The 27,378-nt window shown below is 42.3% G+C and overlaps 1 protein-coding gene across 5 annotated transcripts in view; it reads left to right on the top strand.

Moving 5' to 3' along the window:
• INPP4B (inositol polyphosphate-4-phosphatase type II B) overlaps window positions 1-27,378 on the top strand; it is a 707,856-nt gene that overhangs the window by 312,049 nt on the left and 368,429 nt on the right. The gene's annotated exons all lie outside the window — the stretch shown is intronic.

The raw sequence follows: 27,378 nt of genomic DNA, 5'->3' as shown, positions 1-27,378 counted from the left end.
CTATTGTCAGTATCCACAGGACACTCACTTCACCAGGACTTACAGAGCCATAAAAGGAGTTTCAAAAGTTTCAAAAGACTGACATTTTGCACAAGAGTTTCTCTGATCATAATATGTGTAGTGGAATTAAGTTAGAAAAAAACATGAGAGACCTGGAACCTCACCAAATATTTGGGAATTAAGTAGCACCTGAGTAAATTAGGGCACAAAGAAGTCCCAGGGAAAATTAGAAAATGTTTTCTTCTAAATGAAAATTAAAACATAACCTAACATTTGTGGGATGCAGCTAGAGCAGTAATTAGAAGCAAATGAATGCTTTTAAATGTTTATGTTAGAACAGAAGAAACACTTCAAATTAGTGACCTAGCGTTTCATCTTAAGAAACTAAAAAAGAGAGTGGAAATTAAAACTAAAGTTGAAGAAAGGAAATCAACAACTCAGGAAATCAATGAAATTAAAAAAGACAAAAAGTTCAAGGGCTAAGAATTTTTTTTCCCAAGGGATTAATTAAGTTGATAAACTTCTATGAAGACTGGTCAAGAGGGAGCACCTGGGGGGCTCAGTGGTTGAGCATCTGCCTTTGGCCCAGGGCGTGACCCCGAGGTCCCGGGATAAAGTCCCACGTCGGGCTCCCCACAGGGAGCCTGCTTCTCCCTCTGCCTGGGTCTCTGCCTCTCTCTCTCTCTCTCTCTCTCTCTCTCTGCGTCTCTCATGAATAAATTAATAAAATCTTTAAAAAATTATAAAAAAAAAGACTGGTCAAGAAAAGAGAAAGTATAAATTGCAAATATTGGATTTGAAAGAAGATAATAGTATACATCCTAAACATATTGAGATAAATATAAGGGATAAACATATTGCCCACGAAAAGTGGACAATTTTAAATGAAATGGAGGATTTCTTTAAAAATCACCTTATTGTAGAATCTGGCTGTTTCAGTCAGCAGAGCATGCGACTCTTGGTCTCAGGGTTAGGAGTTCAAGCCCCACACTGAATGTAGAGATTACTTAAAATAAAATCTTTTAAAAAATAAAACACAAAAAAATCACATTATGAAAACTAACACAAGAGGAAATATAAGATATAAACAGTCTTATATCTGGTAAACAAATTACATTTGTAATTCAAAATCTTCTCATAGGGAGAACTCCAGGCCAATGTGACTTCACTGATGAATTATATATTTAAGGAAGAAAAATTTTCAATCTCATGAAAACTTTCACAAAATGTAAGAAGAATGAGCATTTCACAGCCAACTTTATGAAGACATCATGATTGCAAAACTAAAGACATTAAATGAAAATGCACATCGTTATCCTTCGTGAACAGAGACAAGAAATCCTTAACAAATATTGGCAAAATAGTCACATTTTATATAAAAAAGAATAACATACTATGAGCATTTGGAGTTTGTCCCAGGAATGCAGATTGTTTTAATATTCAAGAATCAATCATATATTGCACCACATTAGCAGAAGAAAGGAAGAAATTACATGAACAACTCAATGGATACAGGATAAACATTTGAAAAACTCAACAACATTCATGATAAAAAGTCTACAGAAAACATCACATTTAAATTAAAATGTTGAAAACTTTTCAGCTAAGAATAGGCACAAGTATATGATTTCTATTCAACATTGTATTGGACATCTTCGTCAATGCAAAAAAGACAGGAAAGAGACACAAAAGTCATAAAAACTCAAAGAAATAATTAAAATGGTCTTTATTCATAGAAGATATAAGTATGTAAGGAATCTTAATTTCTGCTACTAGAAATAATAAGTGAATATAGAAAGGTCATAGGGTACAAGGGCAATTTTATACAAATCTGTATACATATGCAAAAGCAATTAGAAGATCCATTTTTTTTAGAGATTTTATTCATTTGACAGATGGAGTAAGCACAAACAGAGGGAGAAGCAGAGAGAGAGGGAGAAGCAGAGGGAGGGGAGAAGCAGGCTTCTGCTGAGCGGGGAGGCTGATATGGGGGCCGATCCCAGGACCCCAGGATCGTGACCTGAGCCAAAGGCAGATGCTTAACCGACCGAGCCGCCCAGGTGCCCACATTTTGGATACATTATTTATAAAAGCATTCCCCAAACATAAAATAGTCAGGGATTTTTAAATAAAATATGTGTAAGACTTCTGAAATGAAAATTATAAAATTCTGTTTAGAGAATTTAAAGAAAATCTTTAATTCGTTTTCATGGGTTAAGTAACTCAATTAAAAAGTCATTTCTCCCAAGACTGATCTAAAAATTAAATGCAATCCCAATTACAACCCCAACAGATTTCCTTGGAGGTAGAAATTGACAAGCCGATACTAAAATTATATGGAAATAGACAAAACATCTTGTAAAAGAGCAAAGTTAGTGGATTTATATTCCCCAATTTTAAGATTTACTGTAATGCTATTAAAATCCAGATAGCATCTAGTGCTGTATGTACGGTCACATAGGTCAGTGGGTCTAAACAGAGTGTTCGGAAATATGCCTACATGTCATGTCAATTGATTTTTGATATAGGCACCAAGGCAACCATGGAGAAAAATTCTTTGTGATAAATGTTTTTGGAACAGGATAAATTGAGGTAACAAAGTGAACACCCGCTTACTCTCGCTAGATGGACTATATTCTAAATTGCAAGTGCTAAAATATAAACCTTCTAAAAGCAAACAAGTCGACTTGTCTCATGAACTTTTATGGGAAATGATTTCTAATAAATGGGAAAAAAGCACAGACTATTAAAAAAAAAAAACACCCTGATAATGAGAGTTTAAAAAAGTATAAAAAACACATTCTCTTTGAAAGATACCATTAGGACAATTAACTGGTAAGTCACAGGAATAAAAGACTCCTGACAAAAGAAGTATTCCAAACAAAATATGTTTGACGAGACTGTATTCAGCATGTAAATGCTGCTATCACACCGTAATGGAAAGATAAAACTTCCCAATTAAAAACGGGGAGAAGATGAGAACAAATAGTTTCCCATGGAGATGTAACAAACGAGTGATAAACATGGAAAAGGCTTAAAATCACAAGTTATCAGGAAAATGCAAATTAAGGGCACATTCATCGCTGCATATTGGCCGAACATGTAATACCAGGAGGACGAGTAGCCCCCGAGTCGGTGAGAATGTAGAGCAGCTGGACGTCTCATGCTTTCCTGGTGGGAGTAGGAAACGTCACGATCCCTTAGGAGCTTCCGACGTTCAGTAGTCCAGGGGAATCAGGGTTTATTTCCTCTTTTCGTACAGGTTGCAATCTGAGCATTCTGGGTAGGGACGAGGCCTTCGGGTCTATGGTAATATGGGGAGATGGGGTCTTTCCTTTTGTGGGGTCCTCCCCATGAGGGGAAGAGTGTGGGACAATCCCTGGGTCGGGGCTGGGCTGAGTGTGCAGAGCCCCGACCTCCACAAGGTCAACCAGATGTCCGTCTGGAGCCGGGGGTGTAATCTAGGTGTGATCGTGGGGGACGGGGACACCGCTTAGCCGGTGCCTCGCCTGTGCCAGCCCTACTCACACTGCTGCTTAGTTGGGGATGGACGTGGGAGGCAATTTGCACAATCAAAAGAACACTAGTCAGGGAGTTTAATTGTTAGTTCTGGTAGGAAATGCGTACTACCTTGGACAGGAAATCTGAGACAGAGTGGGTAGAAGCGTGAGGTTTAGAGTCAGAGCCATTCAGATTCCAATCCCCTGACCCAGCGAAGGGCCCCGGAAACTTGCAGGTCATAGAGTGGACATTAAAAAAAAATAAGCAGCTAGTGATGCATTTGCTAGCTCTTAAAGATCGACTTTTTTTTTTTTTTATTATTTTTCCTTATAAAACAGGAATCATGATACCGCCTCTTATGCGTTCCGGGACTGTCTTCAAGATCAAATGAGACAGTGCTTTATGTTATGAAAAAGAAATAGTTTTCCTTCTCAGACGATGAAGGGGTATGGATCTACGTGACGCTTACAAAAACTCAGACTCTGAAAACCAGATCTCTTTCTGAGTGAATGTCACTGGTTTTTGTAGCTCAGAGACTATAGACTCTCAGTCTTAAAGGTAGATTTTTTTCTGTTTTGTTTCTAAATGAGAACATTTCCACTCCAGCCAGGGGCTCCTAAAAACATTTCAATGACTATTGAGGCCTTGCTTTGTTCCCCCGGCCTGGGATCACAGTCTCCTCTGTCAAATATAGTATCTCCCTTGGTGCGGGGTCGTTGACGGGCTGCCTACCTTCTCCGGGAGCTAATCTCCACCCCCTAAGGAGGGGCACACTGAGCTCCTGGAATCCACGCAGAGCAACGATCCTCTGATGCGCAGACATGTGCCCCCAGAGGACACGTTAACATTCTAATAACTTCAGTTCCCCCTCGATGGCTTATTTTTCTTTTTACAGTAGAAATCATTATGAATCAACAACTAAATACAACCCCCCTAATTGCAGTTGTTCCCACAACATCTGAGCAAAGAGACCTTTTTTTTTTTTTCTAAAAGGATTGCTTCATTTACTGATGTTTTCTTTCAGAAGATTAGTCATCGGTCATGGTTTAAATTGCTTTTCAAAATATTCTGGAATTTAATTGGTGATGGCTTCAGACGCTTCCAGTTCCTGCGTTTGATTGCCGTCGGGTGCATTAAGGTCAAAATGGGGCAAGTTGCGGCTCTCAAGTGTAAAGATAGGCTATATCTAAGATTTCCTTTAATAATTGTCTGTGGCGCGTGTCCTCATACTTGACAAATTCTTGGGAGACATATGTATGTGGCCAGAATGAGTGAATGTTGAATTCCATGAATTTTTGGTTGGTGTTAATAAGATACTGGTAATCTTCCGTAGTTAAAGCATACTTTCGCCCTAATGCTTTGAAATTTGTTGAGCGAATCTATGTTAAATTTGCAAATCGTACTGATGTTTAAGCTGCTCCTTTTTACGTCGCTATTATTTATCAGCTTCTGTTTCCTTGTTAACCCAACTGCATATGGCAGCACGTACAGCACCTACCTGATTGCTTTAGGTGCTGTTTTCCGGCTCTTTTTTAAGTTTTAGGTGCTCTTCTTAAGATACGGTGATGAAAGACTACAAGATGTTCTAGGACCGGAAAATTTTTCCAGTATTTCTACAGTAACCCTGTAATGAGGCACGGTGCTCGCTCATCCTTATCAACTGCTCCATCGCTAAGATTCATACTCCCAAGATGTAGTCTGGAGCTTCCGGGACCCCGTCCTGGCCCTATTTGAGCTGGAGCTGTGGATTCCATGGGTGGAGGTCGTCTTCTTAGCACCACATTTTCCTTTAGGATTCGAGAAGCAACAATTATGAGTCCCCGTTGTAGTGAGGAAATCTAGGTCTCTCTCCAAACATTTCTAAGAATCGCCGGTGAGGGGGTGTTCCTGAATTTTACGAATCTATTCGGGTTGGTGCTCATCATGTTAGAGCAGGTGTCTTTCCCCGCTGCCTGTAACTGTATAATTTATATTAATTCTGTCTTAGTTCCTTGCTTTTCAGTGTGATCCAAGATACGCCGATGGCTCTACGTCAGTCCATAAAGCACAAGATTTCAAGTCGACAGACTTGACCAGGACCTAGGGAAACTATGATGCCAAAGTGGAGACTTAAGACTGAATATCAGATATCACCGCTTTTTAAGTCCAAAGGGTTCTCACTGGCCTTTGCTGTGTGACCTGAATGTCACGAAGGGGAGGTGTTATGGCAAAGTGACTAAAAAAAAAAAAAAAAAAAAAAAAATTTCAAGAAATTCTTTCTACCCTGACTCTGTTGTGTTTTCTAGAACACTCAGCACAATGTCTAAACGGAAGGACAGTCGGCAAAAGGAGTTAGTTTTTGTAGCGTGAGCATCAAGATAGTGTACTTGGAATGATCTAGCTAACCCTATTGTCAGACCCTTTGCATTAATCCGTGGCTTGAACCAGGAGGTCCTCTCATTATGACTATTACTAGCTTTGTATTTCTGGAGCCTATTACACTCCTCTAAAAAAGAGTTCTTCTGGAAGACCCTTGTTTCTGGAGACTATGCCTAAAAAAAAAAAAGCCAAAAATGAAATTTGCATCATTCTCTCTGCTCCTACTTAACATTATCTTTCATGTCGTCAAATAAAATGCTGCGTTACTCATTTATTGAGCATCTACACACCAGTCATTATCGCCAGTGTTGGAAATAAGTGATAATTAGTCTCTCCCCTTGTGAAGTTTGTATAGTTTACACTCCGGTGGGAGCTGCAGACTCTCCATTAATGAATCCTACAAACTGAGACATAGTGTGTCACAAAGGAGAATCGATACCGTAAAAGAGCAAATAGCATAGGAGGGGCCAACTCCAGGAGGCGGGAGAGACTGTCTCTGAGCTCAGTGCAAGCGCTTTCGCACGATTGGCCCCTCGGGTTCGGGGCTGCCTGGATGCAAGGGTGCACGCAGGCGGGTGTGTCTGCCTGAGAATGCACTCGAGCTGTCTCTCCCCCAGCGAGGCTGACCATGTGGAGACCAGTTCTTCATACGGACGCCGTGGGGGGATCAGAGACAGCGGCCCGCAGGTGCACCTGTGCGCGGCACAGCTCAGGTGATGGAGAGCCGGTGTGTGTATCAGGGTCACGTGACTACAACACACGACAATTCAAAGATGCTCGGATCACACAATGCCAATGAGCTCTTTAAAACACATGGAGCCTCTAACAAAAGGAAGGAGTTTAAAAAAATATTTTATTTATTTATTTATTCATGAGAGACACACAGAGAGGCAGAGACGCAGGCAGAGGGAGAAGCAGGCTCCATTCAGGGAGCCCGACGTGGGACTCGATCCCGGGATCCTGGGGTCACACCCTGGGCTGAAGGTGGTGTTAAACCGCTGAGCCACCCAGGTGCCCAAAAGGAGGGATTTTACCCAAATACAAACACTAAGATATTGAACCTCCAAATTTCCCTTTCCTCGATTTCTCACGTTGCCCAGTGTTGTGTTGTGGGGGGCGGGGGTTCCGCTCCGGAGCTGGGGTGGCATCGGTCTCCTGAGCGGTTGTGTGCACTCTCTCCTGGACCACGTGGTCGGCCTCGCAAATACTTTCCCGGCCTTCCTTTGCACACTTTTCAGATCTTAAGTAACCTTCATCTCTTTACAGACCGTTTAAATACCTTATTCTTTCTTTTTTTTGCCCGTTCGAGTTACTTATTCATCTAAACAAAACGTAATCTATGTTAATAAAAAAGCAAGATGACCTCGTCTTGCATAAAACAAAATTCAACCTGAGTCAAACACCTTAACCCTGTCGCCATAAAACAAAATGATTTGAATATCACAATGTTCCGCTTTTTTTTTTTCGGCGTTAATAGACCTAATATGAGAAGGCGCTCCCGAACAGAAACCCGTTATGATTAAGACTCTTAAATTTTGCGGACTGATGAATTAGATCAGAAAATGAAAATACTTTCAGAGGATCACAGTTATTCTCTTTAATAGGTATTAACCCTCAAACGCAGTCTCAGCATTACGGACGCAGCTTATATTTTGTGTTTTATGTGGTAGGGGCCAAGGTGCCCCTGTAGTTCTCCCTCGGTGCTTTCTAGTCACTCACCTGCCTGTGCGTCTTCCCTTGGTTAAGGTGTATGTCGTGTCCCTTTAGTGTGATGTGACGTCGGGCCAAGGTCTTTGTGAGCCCCCAGGTGGATGCACAGAGAGGATATTGTCACGGGGGAACGGTGGTCACCTGAGAGGTCCCTTATCCTCTGCTTCTGTGCACTGGCCCCTTGTCCTGAAACCAGGCCTGTCGGTGTCTGGAGCCAGTTGACCCCATTTGCCCTTGACGTTCCCGGGCAGCACATCACCTAGTCCTTTGTGAACCTCGGACGTGTGTGTGTCATCACGGTGTGGTCCCGAGAAGACGCGGCTGTGCCCACGGCGGGTCTGTTGTTCACCAGCTCGGGGACTTGTCCACGCTCCAGCCCCATAGCGCTTAGGCCTCAACAGCTTGCCCTGACCCCTTGGTGCCACCCAGGTGCTAGGACCATAAATCCTAAATCCCCACATGCTGCCAGTCTGCTGTGTCCTAGTGGCTTTCCTTAGCAGAGGAGAATATGAGGGTTTCCGAAGTGCCGTGGGTTTGGGGATGCCAAGGGCTCCTGGGCCACGGTCCTGTTCGGGGGCTACAGCCGCAGCCTGTCTCAGAGCTAGAGAACCGCAGGGGGCGGGGGACTGAAAACGCTTCTCTGGGTACCTAAAGCCCACAGTCGCTGGTGGTTAAAAGAAAAGTCAGCCTCTTCAAAGTGACGCTCTTCACTGTCTTCTTGTATGGTGGCTTTTTTATGGCTTTTATGAATTATTAATGCATTTTTTTGGTTAAATAAAGCAACCCGTCTGGCTAAAAAAAAAAAAAAAAAGAATTAGCATGCACCTGGAGTGCCTGGATTCTGCTCACGGCGTAATAGTCGGAGGCTCCTTAGCAGAGCTTTTCAAAGTCTGGGAGTCTTGGGAGCAGCCACAGAGGACGCCAGGGTCAGGAACAAGGCCGCGCGGCGTGGTGGCTCTGAAACGAGACGGGGCCCCGTGTGCCTACAAACCGAGCACGGCCGGCGGGTGGCGTCCCGTTAGTTTCAGGTGTGCACCCGGTGATCGGGCCAGGGCACGCTAGGCCACCTTCACCACAAGTGCAGCTCCCGTCTGTCCCATCGTGTCTTTATTGCAGTGTCGCCCACTGGAGCACCACCACTGTGTTCCTTAGGCCCTGAGTTTTATTTTAATTTATTTAATTTATTTATTTATCTTTAGGCCCTGATTTTTATTCCACTGACGTACCCATCCCGTACCTGGAGGCCTGCATTTCCTCTCACCCTCACCTCTGGTAACCACCGGTTTGTTCTCTGCGTCTGTAGTGCGGATCCTGCTTTTTGTTTATTTTTCTTAGATTCCATTGATGAGTGGAATCGTATGGTATACAGCTTCCTCACTTTGACTTGCTTCACCAGCGCGGTACCTCGAGGTGTCTCCACCTTGTCCTAGGCGGCCTGATTTTTCACCTCTTAACGGCTACGTAATATTCCACCCGTCTGTGCATGGGTATGTGTGCACGTACCACACCTTCCCTACCCGCTCATCTCTGGATGGACACACGGGCTGCTTCGTGTCTTGGCCATATTAAATGATGCTACAGTGGATGTAGGGGTGCACTGGTCTTTATGGGCTAGTGTTTCCATTTTCCCTGAGTAAATGTCCAATAGTAAAATTACTGGATCATCTGGTAGTTCTATTCTTGACTTCTGGAGGGGCCTCCATACCGTTTTCCACAGTGACCGTACCGATCCACTCCTCACTGACAGTGCAGGAGCGCTCATTTTTTCCCACATCCCCGTCAACGCTTGTTTCTTATCATCTTGATTTTTGCTACGCTAACAGGTAGGAGATGATCCCTTATTGTGGTTTTGACTTATATTTCCCTGACGATTAGTGACGTCCAGCATCTCTTCCTGTGTCTGTTGCCTTTAGGTCTTCTTTAGAAAAACGTCTATTCAGGTCCTGTGCCCATGTTTTTAATTGGATTGTTTGTCGTTTTGCTGCCGGATTGTATACACACGTTATTTACATATTTTGGACATGGACCCTTTATCAGATAATCATTTGCAAATATCTTCTCCCATCAGTAGGTTGCCTTTTAGTTTTCCTGTTTCCTTTACCGTCCGAAAGCTTTTTATTTTGATATAGTCCCAATAGTTTATTTTTACTTTTGTTTCCTTTGCCTCAGGAAACATATCTAGAAAAACGTGGCTATAGCCAACGTCAGAGAAATTGCTACCTGTGTTCCCTTGTCGGATTTTTATGGTTTCAGGTCTCACGTTTAAGTCTTTATCCATTTTGAGTTCATTCCTGCGTGTGGTGTAAGAAAGTAGTCGTTTCATTCTTTTACGTGTAGCTGTCCAGTTTTTCCAGCATCATTTGTTGAAAAGCTTGGGTTTTTTCCCCATTGTATGTTCTTGCCTCCTTTGTCATAGATTAATTGGCCATACAATTGTGGTTTTATTTCTGGAGTCTCTATTTTGTTCTGTTGATCTGTGTGCCTGTTTTTTTGTGTGTGTGTGTGCCAGTACCATGCTGTTTTGATTGCTTCAGGTTTGTAGTATATATTGAAATCCAGAATTGCAATGCCTCCAGTTTTGTCCTTTCTCAGGGTTACTTGGACTATTCAAGGTCTTCTGTGGTTCCGTACAAGTTTTAGTATTATTTGTTCTATTTTTGTGAAAAATGCTGTTGGTATTTTGATAAGGATTGCATTGAATCTAGGGTTTGCTTTGGGTTAGATGGAGATTTTGACAATATTAATTCTTCTAATCGATGAGCAGGGGATATCTTTACATTTGCTTGTGTCAGCCTCATCTTCTTTGAGCCATGTTTCATAGTTTTCAGAATACAAGTCTCTCACCTCTTTGGTTAAGTTTATTCTATATTTTATTCCTTTTGGCACAATTGCAAATGGGACTGTTTTCTTAATTTCTCTTTCTGATACTTTATTGTAGCTGTATAAAAATGCTACCCATTTCTGCATATTAATTTTGTATCCTGACATTTTACTGAATTTTTTTATTCTGTCTTTTTTTTTTTTTTTGGTGTAGTCTACAGGATTTTCTATGTATGGTATCATGTCTGCAAATAGTGACAGTTTAACTTCTTTACCAATATGGATGTCTCTTGCTCCTTTTTATCATCTGATTGCGGAACCCGGGACTCCTAGTACTGTGTTGAATAAAAGTGGTGAGAGCGACATCCTTGTATTTGCTTGACTTAGAGGGAAGCCTTCAGTTTTTCCCCGTTGAGGATGATGTGACCTGTGGTTTTTCAGTTATGGCTTTATTATGTTGAGGTATGGCCCACTAAACCCATTTTGTTGAAAGTTTTTATCATGAATAGATGTTGAATCTTGTCAAGTGCTTTTCTCGCATCTATTGAGATAAATAGGATTTATCTATTTAAATAGGTAGATAAAATCCTAGGATTATATCCTTCGTCTTGTTGAAGTGGTACATGACATTGATTAATTCGCAAATATTGAATCCTTGCATCCTGGGAATAAATCTCACCTGATCATGGTGAATGATCTTTAATGTAATGTTGGTTCCGTTTGCCCATATTTTGTTGAGGATTTTTGTGCCTATATTCATCAGAAGTGTTGGCCTGCAGTGGGTTTTTCTTTCTTTCTTTCTTTCTTTCTTTCTTTCTTTCTTTCTTTCTTTCTTTCTTTCTTTCTTTCTTTCTTTCTTTCTTTCAGGGGTGGGGGGTTGTTTTGTGTGGTTTTGTTTGTTTGGTGCCTTTGCCTGGTTTTGGTATCAGGGTAATGCTGGTCTCATAGAATGTATTTGGAAACTTTCCCTCCTCTTCTATCTTTTGAAGAGAATAGGTGTTAACTCTTCCTTAAATGTCATGTCTGGGAGAATTCACTTGTGAATCCATCTCATCCTGGACTTTTATTTTTGGCATTTTTTAAAATCAGTGATTTGATTTCATTACTTATTCAGTTTTGGAAAATTGTATGTTTCCAGGAATTTATCCATTTCTTCTAGGTAATCCAGTTTGTTGGCATATAATATAGTTTTCTAAATCTTTGTATTTCTGTGGTATCAGTTGTTATTTCTCTCTCATTTCTGATTTTATTAGTTTTGGTCCTTTCTATCTCTCTCTCTCTCTCTCTCTCTCTCTTTTTTTTTTTTGATGAGTCTGACTAAGGGTTTGTCAATTTTGTTTATCTTTTCACAGAACAAGCTCTCGTTTTCATTGACTTTTTCTTTTCTTTTTCTTAAGTTTCTACATCATTTATGTCTACTGTGATCTTTATTCTTTCCTTTCTTCTACTCACCTGGGGTTTTGTTTGCTCTTCTTTTTCTAGTTCCTTTAGGTGTAAGGTTAGATTATTTGTTTGAGTTGTTTCTCATTCCTGAACTAGGCCCCTATTGCTGTATACTTCCCTGTTAGAATTATTGTTGGGTGCTCCAGATTTGGGGCCATTGGATTTTCATTTTCATTTGTCTCCATATATTTTTAAATTTCTTCTTTCATTGATCAATTTGTTGTTTAGTCTCCACGTTTGTGTTTTTCCATTTTTCCCCTTGTGATTTATTTCTAGTTTCATACTGTTGAGGTTTGAAAAGATGCACTGTATGATTTTGATCTTAAATTTACTGAGGCTTGTAGTACAGCTCAATATGTGACCCATTTGGGAGAATGTCTCATGTACAGTTGAAAAGAATGTATATTCTGTTGTTTTGGATGAACTGGAATGTTCTGTGTATATCTGTTATTTCTGTCTGTTACGTCCGTCTGGTTCGATGTGTCATTCAAAGGCAATGTTTTCTTATTAATTTTCTGTCCGGGTGATATATCCATTGATGTAAGTAGAGTGTTAAACTCCCACACTATTATTGTATTGCCATCAATTTCTCTCTTTATGTCTGTTAATATTTTCATTATCTATTTATGTGCTCCGGTGTTGGGCACATAGGTATTTATAATAATTGTTATAACCTTTTGTTGGATTGATCCTTTTTTTAAATGTAGTGCCCTTTGTTCTTTTTATATTCTTTATTTTAAAGTCTATTTTATCTTGGTATTGCTACCCCTGACTTTTTTTCACTTCCCTTTGTATGGTAAATGTTTTCCATTTCATTTCATTCTGTATACATCCGTAAGTCTGAGGTAAGTCTCTTGTAGGCAGCGCACAGATAGATGAGTCTTGTTCTCTGTGTCCATTCTTCCAATCTGTGTCTTTGGATTGGAGCATTTTAGACCTTTTACATCTAAAGCAATTAGTAATAGATATGTGGTTATTGCCATTTTTAAAATTTGTTTGGGGTTGTTTTTGTAGGTCTTTGATCCTTTTTTTCTTCTCTTTCTTTTGATTGATGAGCATGTATAGTATTTTGTTTGGCTTTATTTCTCTTTTATTGTGTGTGTGTATCTTTTATTTTGTGTGTTTGTATTTGTGGTTACCATGTGATTCATATATAGCATGGTAAGTAAATAACAGGCCATATTAATTTGATGGTCACTTAAGTTCAAATACATTCTTTTTTTTAAAAAAAGGAAAAGAAAACAGAAAAAGAAAAGATCTTTCTTTTTCTTTCCCCTCTTCTTTTTCACTCCTTTGTCTACATATCTGTCATATTTTACATCCTCTTGTTCATATTTTCCTTATGTCTAATTATGGCCAATTGTTTTCCATTTAAAGAAGTCCCTTTAACATTTTTTAAAAGTTTGGTTTAGTGGTGATAAGCTCCTTCATCTTTTGTTTATATGGGAAACTCTTTATCTCTGAATTCAAACTGATTCAAATCTGAATGATAATCTTGCCAGTTATTTTTGGTTGTAGGTATTTTTCTTTTAGCAATTTGTATATACCATGCCACACCCATCTGGCGTGCAAAGTTTCTGCTCAAAAAATAAGCTACTAGCCTTCTAGGTTTTCCTTTGTAGGTACGGTTTTATTTGTCTCTTGCTATTTGTAAGATTCTATCTTTATCTTTAAACTTTGACATTTTAATTATTATGTGCTGTGGTATGGAACTCTTTGGGTTTAGCTCGTTTGGAATTCTCTGTGCTTCTTGAACTTAGATGTCTATTTCTTTCACCAGGCTACAGAAGTTTTTCAGTTATTATTCCTTCAAATATCTACACCTTTTTCTATGTCTTCTTCTGGGATCCCTACAATGTGACTTCTTTTTTCTTTTTTCTTGATGTTGCCCAAGAGATCTCTTAATCTATCCTTTTTTTTTTTTTTTTTTTTTAGTTATTTTGTCTGTTTGCCATTCAGGTTGTGTGCTTTCCATTACCCTGTCTTTCAGATCGCTGATACATTCTTCTGCATCCTCTAATCCACTATTGATTCCCTCTGGTATGATTTTTATTTGGTTATTCTTTCTTCAACTCTGCTTGGTTCTTGAACGTATTTTCTAACTCTTTATGGAATGTCTCACTGAGCTTTTCCATTCTTTTCTCCGGCCCAGTGAGTAGTTTTTCTATCATTACCTTAAATTCTTTAACAGACATATTGTTTATCTATGTTTCATTTAATTCTTTTCCTGAAATTTTTTTCTTGTTCTTTCTTTTGGAGCATATTCCTGTCTCCCATCTCCCTATTCTGTTTGACTTTCTGTGTTTGTTTCTATGGATTAGGTGAGACAGCTGCTTTTGCTAAAGTTGAAGCCGGGGGGTGGGGGGTGTAAGTCTGGCATATGGGTGTCCCCCCATGCAGACTGTGTGTGTTTGGTGACTTTTGCTGGCTGGTTGGAGCTTTGGCTCTGTTTGTTCATTATTCTTTCAAACCATGGATTTTCATAGAATTTAAAAATTAAAAATAAAAAAAGGAAGTAAAAAAGAAAAGAAGAAAAAAGAAAAAAGGAAAAGAAAGAAAAGAACAAAACCAGAAAGAAAAAAAAAACAAAATAAGACAAATTTTAAAAAATAAATCAAAACAAAAAACAAACAAAACCACACAACGCTGCAGCTTGTTTTCTGTGCCCTAGCACCACCGGGCAATGGGCTGGGCTTGTGGACTTGGGCTCCCTGAGGTCGCAAGCTCACTGTGAGCTGGATCTTGCTCTGGTCTGGGCTTTTAAAGTAGAAGGCAGACAGTGTCCCCACAGTTCCTTGGCCCTTTTATTTATTTTTTTTAATTAAAAAATTTTGTTTTAAGATTTTATTTATTTGAGAGAAAGAGAGAGAGAGTGTGAGAAGGGGGAGGGGCACAGGGAAAAGCAGACCCCCTGCTGGCACAGGCCCAAGCCAGGGCTGGCTGCCAGGACCCCAGATCACGACAAAGTCAGATGCTTCGGCAACGAGCTGCTCAGCGGCCCGCCCTGGCCCCTGCTCTGCGCACCAGCACCCGGCCCGTCCTGGCTTGAGGCCCCTGGGCTTGCTGCCGCCGCTCTCTCCCTATGGTCATGAGACCCCCCACTTTCAGCCTCGGCCCCATCTCTTACAGCATCCAAGCCCTACTCCATCCGCACTTTCAGGAGGGAGGGGAGAGAAGGTTCCCGCAGCTCCTCGGCCTTCTCAGCCACGGCTTTCTCTGTGTCTCGGCGTGGCTAGACGGCACCGGGCCCACAAGCAGGTGTGCAAACCCGGCCTTGGAGTATCTGAGCCCTGCTCCGTCGGGGCTTTCCAGTCCCCAGAGCCCCTGAGCCTTTCAACCATGGCCTCCCTTCCTGGGCCTCAGCACAGCCGCACACGCCGGTGAGCAGGTCTGGGTCCCTGGACCCCGGGCCCCCCGACGTGGGAAGCCCACTGGGAAGGCTGGCCTCGCCCTTCCGGTGCCCAGGCCCTGGCCCGGGTCTGAGCTGTCAGGGTAGGCTGGGAACGGAGCCCGCGTCCTCATCCCTCTGGCCCCGAGAGCCTCCCGGCGGCTCCTCTGGCCCGGGCCCCGCTCTGCTCTTGTCTGCGTCCTAGGCTGGTTGGTCTACACCACGCTTTGCCCTGAGTCCAAGGACAGGGGGCCCTGCTGCCGGGCCCTCAGCCCATCCCCCCCATTCTCAGTGTCGGGGGGGTCCCTGGGTTGCTGCAGCCCTGCCTCTCGCTCTCCTCTTGGCCTTCGGTCTTGGGTGGCTCAGTCGCTGTTCCGTGGACTGTTCTAGCATCAGGTGTAATTTGGCACGTCCCGTGGAGGGGCGAGCTTTTGTCTAGGGGCGTGCCGGCCGCTGGTCCGTTCCCTCTGCTCCTCTCTCCCGGTCGGAGGAAGGTCCAGATGCAGATCAAAGAGCTTAATCTGCTTTCCAGTTGGCCGCATTGGTTGTCTCCTGGTGCAGCGCAGAGTCCGTTGCCGGCACCCGAGGTGTCCTCTTTGCTTTTGATTTCGGTGCAGACGTTTGTCTTCTGACTGTTTTGTTAGAGGGATCCCTGCGTGAAGATTCAGGTCGCCCGTGTCTGGGTCCGCCCGGAACCTCTCCCAGTCATGCGACTTCTAGATCCCTCCGGCTCCCTCTCGGGGCTGACCGGGCCAACGGTGTCAGGGTGTGCGGCACGTGGCCCGACGACGCCAGCCCAGGTTCGGGGCTCGATCACTATCCTCCGTGGGTTCTCTGTAGTGGGGCTCCCCGAATGTGCTCCCCTGGGGTCCTAGCACGGCGACACGGTGAGCGCGCACCCAGGGCAGGACTGTGCTGACACGCTCGCTCGCTAGAAAACAAAAGTCCGAATCTTTAGTGTTGGCCCGTTTCCCCGGGATAGGTACCCGCCACGGCTGGTTGCAGGCCACCAAGAGGACGTCACCACGCGCGGGTACGCGGGGCAAGGTGTGGCCCGGCTCAGCCGCGCAGGCCTCGCTGTCCCAGGGAGCGGCTGCGGCCTCCAGCCCGGCCGAGGGCCACCCCCACCCGCCCAGGAGCGTCTGAGTCTTTGACATTCGTCTCGGCTGCTCAAACATAACCCCAGCTCCTGAATGTCTTCCTAGGAAAATTGGGGTTTTGCAGTCACGGCTTCCTACTGCACACGTTGGGAATCTGCAGGAGCCCGGCCTGGAGGTGCCAGGCCCTGAGCAGCCCTGGAGGTGCTGGAGGTGCCAGGCCCTGAGCAGCCCTCTGACTGGGTGGAGACAACTGAAGCGAGGACAACGCGGGACACTGTTTCTAGACACAGCCCTTGAATCTACTAAATGCTTAAAAAAGCTAACTTCTATTTTTTTTAAGGTTTTATTTATTTATTCATGAGAGACACACAGAGAGAGAGAGAGGCAGAGACCCAAGCAGAGGGAGAAGCAGGCTCATGCAGGGAGCCTGACGCAGGACTCGATCCCGGGACCTGGGGTCACGACCTGGGCCAAAGGCAGGCGCTAAACCGCTGTGCCCCCCAGGGATCCCCGCTAACTTCTATCTTAAGAGTTTTGTGTGATTATTTTACTCTGCACGTCTGACCTACCATCTTGGAGGACGATCTGCGGTATCTCCTAAAATCCTTCCTTTCAAAAGAAGCAGCCTATGGGCTTCACCCTGCCCTTTGTTTCATTTCATTCTGTTTGACCCTAAATCCTAAGGGTCCCCTTTGGTGGACCGTAGTTATGGATTTACTGAGTCTGTGGTTGGCTCTTTTCCTCTGACATATTTTTTAAAGTGTGTTTTTATTTGCTTTGACATTTCTTGAAAGGGAATCTTGCAAGTTGTTTTTGGGGAAAACATTTTATTTCCAGATAATTCTCCACCTATTGGCTATCTCGAGGGCTTTCCTGTCATCCTCACTCTGCCTGTCTTTCCATGTCTTGAAAGATGATTTTTTAACAGGTGACCGTTGATGGCATTTGACGGCAGTATTTACTGTTGGTGCGTGAGGCTATTCAGGAGTGAAATTTTAAGTCTGCATTATCTCAAAGTTGATAGAGCGGCTTGAACTTTAAACAGCGAGAACATGTACCTTTTCTCTTACCATATTATTGTTTCCCTACATCACACATGTCTCTAATTTAAAGCTGCAACATGCGTGTTTTCCTGGGCCCGTAGTAAGGGACCCGGTAGGCCATCGCTAGGGTTCTTGTAGGCTATTGACTTTCTCTGTTTTCATTTAAAAATGATTTCCCAACTACCACCCGCATATTGCTGTTGTGTCTTTTTCTCTAATATTTAACTATTTCTTTGGTTTCCTCTCTCTGGAGGGTGCTAGTGTCGTTGCGATGACAATTAGTCTGGCGCTCACTCACCTCTTTTACTACTTCCTACACACGAAGATACACAAAATGCAACAAATAGATGTTTCCGTCTTGAGAAGTTTTAACTACTTTTCCCAAGGAATAGATCCTAGGCCTCTCTAAACTTTCCGCTGCTAAATCATACACCTTTCAATTTTGGGGGGAGGGGGGTGATTAAAACCACTGGTCTCGGCGTTTTTGTCTGAAATGTGGTTTACCACATTTACAAGCTTGCCTCAGATTTAGCGGAATTAATAGTCTGTTTTTCCCAAAGTTGATGGTATCAAATCATCTGGGAGATTTTTAGAAATTCGAAATACCCCAATTATACCGACTGAGATTCTTGAGTCCCCAAGTAATTCTGGAGCGCAACGTATTTAAAAACGACTTGTTTAATGTATAAATGTGTTCACCTTTTTAATTATTCACTCAATAACATTTTAACCTCTTACTGCAGAGAAGGAGATAGGATAGTGTAGAGTCAGACAAAGCTGGTCAATGTAACGATATTCAAGGAGATAACCACATGACAAGCCCCATAACATACATGATATGGGAATTCCAGGGGGGAGAGCTTTGGGGGGCGCGTGTATGAGGGGGCGTTGTGGGGTTGGTGAAGCTCCAGTGGGCAGCCACCTGGTGAACGGCCCCTCCAGACAGAGGGAATTCCCAGAAGCCACAGAACAAAGGCCGGTCTGAAAACGGCCGAGACAAAATTCACCCCGAGAATGTCCTGAGCTCCAGCCCGAGGAGCATTTTTACATTTTTGTTACATGACTAAAAATAACACCTCTGGAAATCCCCTTTCCCAACATGACTTTTGACCTGAAGACGTTTCTGACACTTTTTACGCAAAACTACATTTCCCCTGTTGTCCGTGTTCCCTAGAGAGTTTGCAGGTTATAACGACCACATTCCTCCCACTAACCTCTCGTCTTCGGCTATTTCCGATGCCACCTTGACCAAAGCCCTTGTTATCAAATCATTCGTTTACTTCCCTCATTATTTAGGTGTCTGGCTTTGGCAGAGACACACGTTGTGCTATTGGAGCCTCATAATATCTGGGCAAGTGGGCTGTGATGGGGATGGCCAGCTGGCCCCCAGCGGCCCTGGCTCCCTCCCCAGGTACCAGGTTATGACTGTTTGGCCTCGTTGCACTCAAGGGACTCCTGTGACACTTCCAGGCCTGTCCTCTAAAGGCTCCCACGTGCTCCTCAGTCCCTCCCTCCTCTCGTTTCTCTGCTGGATGCCCAAGTTCAGGATGACTGAGCCACTCGCCAGCAGGGTACTGGAGTCTCTCCCAGCCCAGATGCCTGAAGGACTCGTAGAACAGGCCTCCTTCCATGCCCTTCTCAGCCAAAAATCGGATCAAGAGATATTACAAACTACAGTGAGATTTCATGGTCAGCTATTCCAAAAGTTATAAGTTACTAAGTTATAAGTTATTGCCATAACTTATACAGAACCCAGTATTTTTTAAGCGAGTGAATTAAAAGATAGGATTTGCAGTTCATATAGGCACAGGTGTTGTCTTCACTTCTGTCTGTATAATATTTCTGTATTTTTTTAGGTGGTTGCAACTCTTGTCTGTGAGCACGGGGCACATTGACTGGTCAGGGTCTGAGAACAGCAAAATGCACACCTGATGGCAATCGGGAGGTTAACTAACAATATTGTACTTTTTATTTCAACACCACTGAGTAATTCTGTTCATGCGTTGAAGGAACCTTAATGCAAATGAGCCTACATCGCTCAACAGTTTTAATTTTACTTCTGTGTATAGCTGTGGCTTAGGAATCGAATTCATTATTAGAAGTCAAGTAGCCAAGCGTTAGGAGTCTAAATTATCTCTAAAGGGACAGAGAGATCTTGTTTCGATGGGTTACAAAGGGTTTAGTAGCAGAACCAGGACTCAGAATCTGGATTTCCAGGTTCCCAGGCTTGTAAGAGTTTTCACTGTTCCATTTCGGAACAAAGCGGAAAGAGAAGTTTTCCTTTCCAAACACTAACGTCTGCGTTTTGTACTGGGTTCCAGATTTCCTTTAAAACGATGGCCTAGCGTAGCTCTGTTTCCCTCTGGGGAGAGCCAAAGAGATGTGGAGCTTGTGATCTGAAGAGAAAGAGGCGGCCGTGCCTAGGATTTAGCAATTCTCGTCTCTGCTCTGGTGCAGCAGGTTACCTAGAGGATGGCAGGCTGGTGCAGAATCACATCAGTAAGTGTCCGCGGGAGACCTAAGAGTCTTCGGAGCTGGGTTTGCATGCAATGATTCCAAGGTGCTGATATTGGGTATTTAAAAAGGGAGCATAAAGAAAACCTGAAGTGCTAGAGGTATACTCAGGGGGAGAACAAGGAAGCTGCAGGAATACCCATTTTGACTCAGTGTTAAAGAAGAACTTTCTAGCTGTCAAAGCTATCAAGAGATAGAATGTCTGATTTTCTTCCTGAGATAGTGAGATACTGAGCCCAGGATCATTGGCTGTGACATCTCGGTCAGCGTATGGGGTGGAGGGGATGTAAAATGGCACATGAAGGATCAGACTCTGACATTTTTTTCTTTTTCTTTTTTTCTTTTATTTTCTCTTTTTCTTTTTTCTGACATTTTTTCCACAATGATCTTTACGGTCCCTTTCCAGCTTGAGATTCTGAGATATGCATGTAAAGTTTGCCATTTCATACTGTTTTTTCTTCTCAATGTATCATCTTCTCTCTAGTAATACATGCTGTTTCAAAGAATTGGGAAATTTTTTAAAAGGTGAAAAAAAAAAAAGGTAAAAAATCGCACGGCCGTTTCACCATCTATATAATCCGGTTTCATAGCTGCAAACACAGAATAGATGCCAGCTAGTTTACAGAAAAAAAAAAAATTCATCTGAAAGCGTTAGGGAGGGCCGACTTTTGTGTCAGGCAAAGTGTGTACAGCGCCAATGACCTTCAACGGCTTTAGGGGCCCGTTAAAATATTTTCATTTCCTTTAAAAATTGAAGAAAGAAATAATTTTTACTTGGAAAACATTTTACTACATAATATTATTATGTTTATGCCAATATGATCATGAGCTATAATTATATACATACACTTCCATATATATGTATGTGTGTGTGTGTGTGTGTAAAGAGAGGGACGGGGGGAGGGAGGTGTGCGTGTCCCTGCACACTCACAAAGACAGAAGGGCTGATGAAGGCCAAAGTGTGTAGGATCCATTGAAGTCTTGGGGCTCCTGAGCGGCCCAGTCAGTAAGGCCTCCAGCTCTTGGTTTCTGCTCAGGTCATGATCGCAGATTCCCTGCGTGGGGCTTTGGCACTCAATGGGGAGTCTGCTTGAAGTCCTCTCCCTCTCCCTCTGCTTCCACCCCCATCAATAAAGAAAATCTCTCTTTTTTTTTAAAGAGTTTATTTATTTATTCATGAGAGACAGAGAGAGAGAGAGAGAGAGAGAGGCAGAGACACAGGAGGAGGGAGAAGCAGGCTCCATGCAGGGATCCCAGCGTGGGACTCGATCCCGGGTCTCCAGGATCATGCCCTGGGCCAAAGGCAGGCGCTAAACCACTGAGCCATCCAGGGATCCCCAATAAAGAAAATCTCTAAAAAAAAATCCTAATGAACAAAGGCTCGCGTGTGGGGCCGCGTGCTGAGCTGAGGCCAGGCAGCCAGATGCACACCACTCCACAGCACACCACCAGCCACCAGCTGAGACGGGCCCCGGTGGCGGGTCCCCGGGCCTGCTGCCTCAGGGAACAGGAGGGCAGGGCTCAGGAAGGAGCTGCAGGTGCTGTGGGTCGTGTGCTTCTGAGCTGAAGCCCTGGGCAGCAGGGTCCCATCAGAAAAGCCAAGGTCACACGCTTGCGCCCCAGCTGACACCCCCAAGGGTGCTGCAGGCGCGTGGAGAGTGCTGGCATCCGTCCTGGTGATGCACGAACTTGGCAGGTGGGGAATTTCCCAAACAGAGGTGTGTCCCAAAGGGTCCCAACAGCCAAATCCACCAAACAGAAACTCGAAACTCCTGCCAGCAGCACACCGATACGTAAGCATCCGGACTTTCTGGGCGGCATAGGTTCTGTTTTTATTTAGATGAGAGCTGTAGCTTCGGTTACTGAATACGGATCGTCTGATTGGTCCTGTTAACACTATGGGAGCTACCTACTTCGATGTTTTAATTTGATGATTTAATTCTTACCAAGTTTTTAATTTGATGATTTAATTTTCGATGATTTAATAACAGCACTCTGAGATAGGCACTATTGTCACTGCTTTTCCATTTTACACATGAGGAACTGAAGCTTAAAGAGGCTGAGTAACCTGTTCATAGAGAGAGTCAAGGATTAGGGAGAATGAGACTTTACGCTTAGTAAAATCTTACCTGCTACACTACATTGTTATGTGCAAAAGATACGACTTTAAATCCTACTTTTTGCATTTAACATTTTGGTGTAAGCCACTTTAAGCCTGAATTCTAAAATTCTTTTCAAAGGTTACATAATATTCCATCAAATTAATATCGCACAACATTTTTAAAGACTTCTCTTTCTGAGTATTTAGGCTGCTTGTCCATTTTCCTTTTAAGTCATATCCTAGGAATTCTTTGCGTATGTAATTTTTTCTATATTTAGGGATACTTCCTTAGAATAGAAACACAGATTTAGAACTACTGGATCAAATAGTCTGAGAACATTTTTTTTTGAGAAGCTGGCACCACACCTTTATTTACTTTAGTGATGAAGAAACAAGCTCATTCATTCTTCTGTTCGACATTCATTACGTTCGTTGCGTATCTTCCATGCACTCATCATGGTGCCTGTAACACCAGGATGCGTGTTTGATAGTCTCTTATCAAAGGGTTATCACAGTTTCATGGTGTTAAAATAGGGTGGGCCCTAAATGAGCATCTTATGTTAATTATATAGGGTGAAAACGCTTCCTAGATTTTTTGGGACACGATAGGAATACCTTTGGCGCTCCTAGGGGTTGTAGAAAAATGGCCTTCAAAGCAATCTCAAAATGGCACCGAGCCTGAAATTTTTCCTCTTCCTTGCCAATTTGTTAAAGGAAATATGGTCAACCATTGTTTTAATGGTTATTTCCTCGAGTACTAATGAGGTTGAATGTTTTTCCGCATGTTCATTAATGAGTTGTTTCTTCATTGTGGAGTGTCCTTTGATGTTTGGGTATTCGGTCTATATATAAAACAGACTTAGGTGCATTGCATTCGTTGCAAATAATTTCGAATCCGCTTTGCTTTAAGGTGATTTGTTTTGTTTTTTTGCTTGTTTAATGTTTTTGTGTTTTTTTGTAGAGAAGTTTTTTTACTTCAATCTACCAGGCATTTTCTTTCTAATTTCTTTTAGCACTTAAAAGCTTCAGAAGTACAATTAGCCTCTTCAAAAACACTTACAATCAATTCCGATTTTATTTACTTTTTATGTTGCATCTCTTTGTATTTAACTCCATGATACATCTGGAATTTGTATCTACGTCTAATGGGACTTATTTGACTCTATTCCAAAAAGTTAGGCAATAATCTCAACATTATAAAACAAATTTTTATGATTAATCTGTGGGGTTCATTTTATCATGCGCTGCCTTTAGGTTTCCATCATATATGTATCCATGGAGTCCTGTGTCCGTCTGTCTCAATTGCTACCATAATGAAAATAGTTATTAATTTTTTTCCATCAAACTCTCTGAGGGCAGGGATTGTGTTGTCCCTTTAAGGGACATGGTGCTTGGCATATGACAGTCATTAAATATTTGTTGAATGAAGGCATAAAATAAGATGTTTCTGGAATTAGCTATATTTTTCCACTAATTTGTACATAATTTCTAAGCCAGCTCTGCCTGTGGTAAATGTGTCTTAACAAGGCACTTTACCACTAGAGCAAAGTCTCTCTTTAATATTCGAGTTCAGAATTTTTATTATGATCCATGACTCTTCCTTTAAATGAACTTTAGGAAGTCTTAAAAGGTTTCAAAATCCCTGCCATTAAAAATTTGATTGGAATTAAATGCTAAAAATACAAATTAATTTTTAAAGAAGTGATATTTGTCTTGCAAATACTTTCCTACTCTTGCATTTGTCATAGTTCTTTATTTCTGTTTATAGCTTTTCATGATTTTCTTTACCTAATTATTCATGAGTAGCTTGTTGGTTTTGCTGTTACCGCTATAGTGATCCAAGATTACTAGTGCTATCGGGAGTTGCATTCATTTATTTTGAAAATTTTAAATTTCTGATAATTGCTATATAAGGAACATGACTGTCACAAATTTATCTTGCATCCTGAGACTTTTCTTGAATCATTTTATACATTTTAATAGAACTTTTAATAGTTTTTTAGTTAATGTGAAAATCATGTTGAGAATAATCTCATTGTGAGCCAAATTTTACTTTGCCTTTACAATAAGGGAAGGAAATTGGGGAACAGAAGTAAGAATTTGAAAACCTACTTTTGGAAGTAGAATTAAATTCCATATTTATTCTAGAGACAATTATTATAGATTCTAATAGCAGTATGTATACCATATGTGAGACAATCTTTTTTTTTTTTAGATGTTTTTGAGATTTACTACTAGAGTAATGCATAGTTATATTGTAATCTGGAAGGCTCACTTTTGGACAGAACAGTGAATTTAAAAACTCCTCAAATATTTGATTCTCTCCATTGGCACTAACGAGTGGTTATTTTCTATGTATATTTAGATATTTGGAGTATTAGTTTATATTATATTTTGCTAGAAAAGCAAAAGCAGACAAGTTCAATTTAAAGGGCAGAACTTCGAGATCAACATAATCAATAGTTATAAGTTGTACATATCTATGTTGATTGATGAAACCTGGTCGTCAAAAAAAAAAAAAAAAAAAAAACCTGGTCATCATCTCCTCCCTACTCCCCACAAAAAGAAACTATCTTAATATTTTTTATCTTAATTTATCTTAATTTTATCTTAATATCTTAAATATCTCTGGCATCTATCCCTTCCTATCCTTACCACCACTGCTTTAAATTAGGTCTAGCTCATCTCTTGCTAAAGCTTGTAATAGCCCCCAAATTAATCTCTCTAATGTCTTGCTCCTCCAGGCTGTATTTCTCACAGGTACTCAATATTCTGCATAAAACACAAACTTGACCATCTTATTTCCTTGTGTACGATCTTTATAGTTTCAGGGCACCTGGGTGCCTCAGTCAATTAAGCAGCTGACTCTTGATTTCAGCTCAGGTCATGATCTCAGGGTATAGGGTTGAGCCCCTCAACAGGCGGTCATGGGAAGTCTGCTTGGGATTCCCTCCCTCTTCCTCTGCACCCCCCCCCCCATGCTCACTTGCTCTCGCTCTCTCTCTAAAATGAGTAAATAAATCTTTAAGAAAAAATAAAATCTTTGTAGTTTCAACATCTTCTGGAAAGCAAGGTCTAATCCTCAGCATGGCATTCAGGGCCTCCCCAAAAAGGCAGCCTGGTCTAGTGGTTATGAGCTTGAGTCCTAGAACTGGACTGTTTGGGTGTGAATACAGGTTCTGCTCCTAGTAGCTCTGTGGCTTTTACTAAACATTTACAACAGCCTATAAAATGGGTAGTTTTTATTAATATTACGCGGTTTCTCATTCACTTCCTGCACTTACTTTCTGATTGCTTTGCAATCACCCAAGGACATTTTGCACTTTTGTTTCTGTTTTCTTTTTAAAGATTTTATTTATTTATTCATGAGAGGCACAAAGAGAGGGAGAGGCAGAGACCCAGGCAGAGGGAGAAGCAGGCTCCATTCAGGGAGCCCGATGCGGGACTCGATCCCGGGTCTCCAGGATCACGCCCTGGGCCAAAGGCGGAGCTAAACCGCTGAGCCACCCGGGCTGCCCATGTCTCTATTTTTTAACTGTCGGATGTTTCAGGAGATGAATGTGTGAGTTTTCCAGAACTGGTAGGGACCTTCATATCAGGCAATTTCCTGACAGACACAGCATGCTCTCTCCCTGGTCCTTTCTAAGCCCCATCCTGCTCAGCTCCTGCCTTTGGTGTAATCCCCCCGACCCTCTCACTGATGGGGAGCTCTTGACCTAGACTCACTCAGGCTGTCTGGGAGCAAGGCAGCCCAAGCCCAGCTTCCTTTCACGGGGCGACATGGAGAAGGCAAATAGCTAGCTCTGCATCTAGCTATATCCCCGTCATACCAGGACCCTGGCATAGGAGACAGAAAGTCAATGATGAAAGTATCATTTGGGGTGAAAAAGGGAGCAGATATAGGAACCAAAGAAGGCACCGACTTCTATAGCCTAAAGTTTTTTTAAAAATATTCCTTATTTTAATTCTAGTCAAAATGTTCAATTCAGCTTAACATCCAGAAATCGTTCAAAGTAGAATGTTTACATTTTCAACTTAAAAACAAATTTTTATGTCCTAAATAAGGCATAATGATCTACTCAATCAGGTATTGTGAAGGTGGTGGTAAGTGTTAAATTAGGGTTTGGGTTGGTATTAACTCCGTGGGATGTTTATTCAAGGTGACCATACGCTGTAGCGGGTTTGGGTAAAACACTAGTTCTTGCTACGTGATGAGAGCTGACAAGGGATAATGGAGATGAAACGAGCCCGAGATAGGCTCACACAACACGGTTGGTCCTTCTGCATCATGGACTTTTATTCCTTGGGTTTGCACAATGATCCAGTTTATGTCTGATACATTTCATCATCGCTGTGTGAGGTGTGGCCCGTGCTCCGTAGGCTCTACTTCTGTTTTTGAAAGTTACTTTAAGGGCTTGTTTGCACACAACAGATCCGATGAGACTACGTTGACCTCCACATCCGCATTGCAAGGTAGACTCATTGCCCTTGCAGGTGTAATGACACCTCAAGATATCAAGAGATGTGCGGTCTGTTTAGGTGATGAGAGCAAGACACTGTCATCCCCTGTGCGTACAGCAGAGCATGATGCTGAGCTGTGGGTGGGTTGAAAGGAAGATAAGAGGATGAAGTACAGTTTTGTTCAAGGATCAGAATAGAGCTACTAACTCATACGCCTAATCAAAGTATTTTTTGCAAAGTCTACCTAAATAAAAGCTGTCGCAGACTTCCAACTTTTCTACACAGCTTAAATTTATTTTTATTTTTATTTTTTTTTATTTTTTTAAAGATTTTATTTATTTATTCATGAGAGACACAGAGAGGCAGACACATAGGCAGAGGGAGAAGCAGGCTCCAGGCTGGGAGTCCCACGCGGGACTTGATCCTGGGTCTCCAGGATCACACCCTGAGCCGAAGGCAGGCGCTAAACTGCTAAGCCACTGGGGCTGCCCTAAATTTTTTTTATATAAGTTTCTACACACCCTAAATTATTTTTATCTTTTGTGTTTAGGAATCAGTACGTGGTTCACATTTTCTTTAGTAGCAACTGAGCGATTAGATTCATGCTTTCTCCTATCCTGAAACCATTTTTCTAGCACTTACCTTAAAAGCAACTCTGGTTCCATCAGGCTAAAAATTTAGATATCTTAAGAAAAGTTGTGATAAAGTGTTTTATTTTCCCACAATTAAGGAATAATTAATTTAAAGCTGCTACTGTAGTTTTCAGGCCCCATACTAAGAACCATTTAAAATGGTGACAGATGGGGATCCCTGGGTGGCGCAGCGGTTTGGCGCCTGCCTTTGGCCCAGGGCGCGATCCTGGAGACCCGGGATCGAATCCCACATCGGGCTCCCGGTGCATGGAGCCTGCTTCTCCCTCTGCCTGTGTCTCTGCCTCTC

Source organism: Vulpes lagopus, chromosome 6 (assembly GCF_018345385.1).
Source record: "Vulpes lagopus strain Blue_001 chromosome 6, ASM1834538v1, whole genome shotgun sequence".
In the NCBI taxonomy this organism is placed as follows: Eukaryota; Metazoa; Chordata; class Mammalia; order Carnivora; family Canidae; genus Vulpes; species Vulpes lagopus.
Note: the sequence above shows the minus strand (reverse complement) of the source record. Positions and strands in the feature narration are given on the sequence as shown.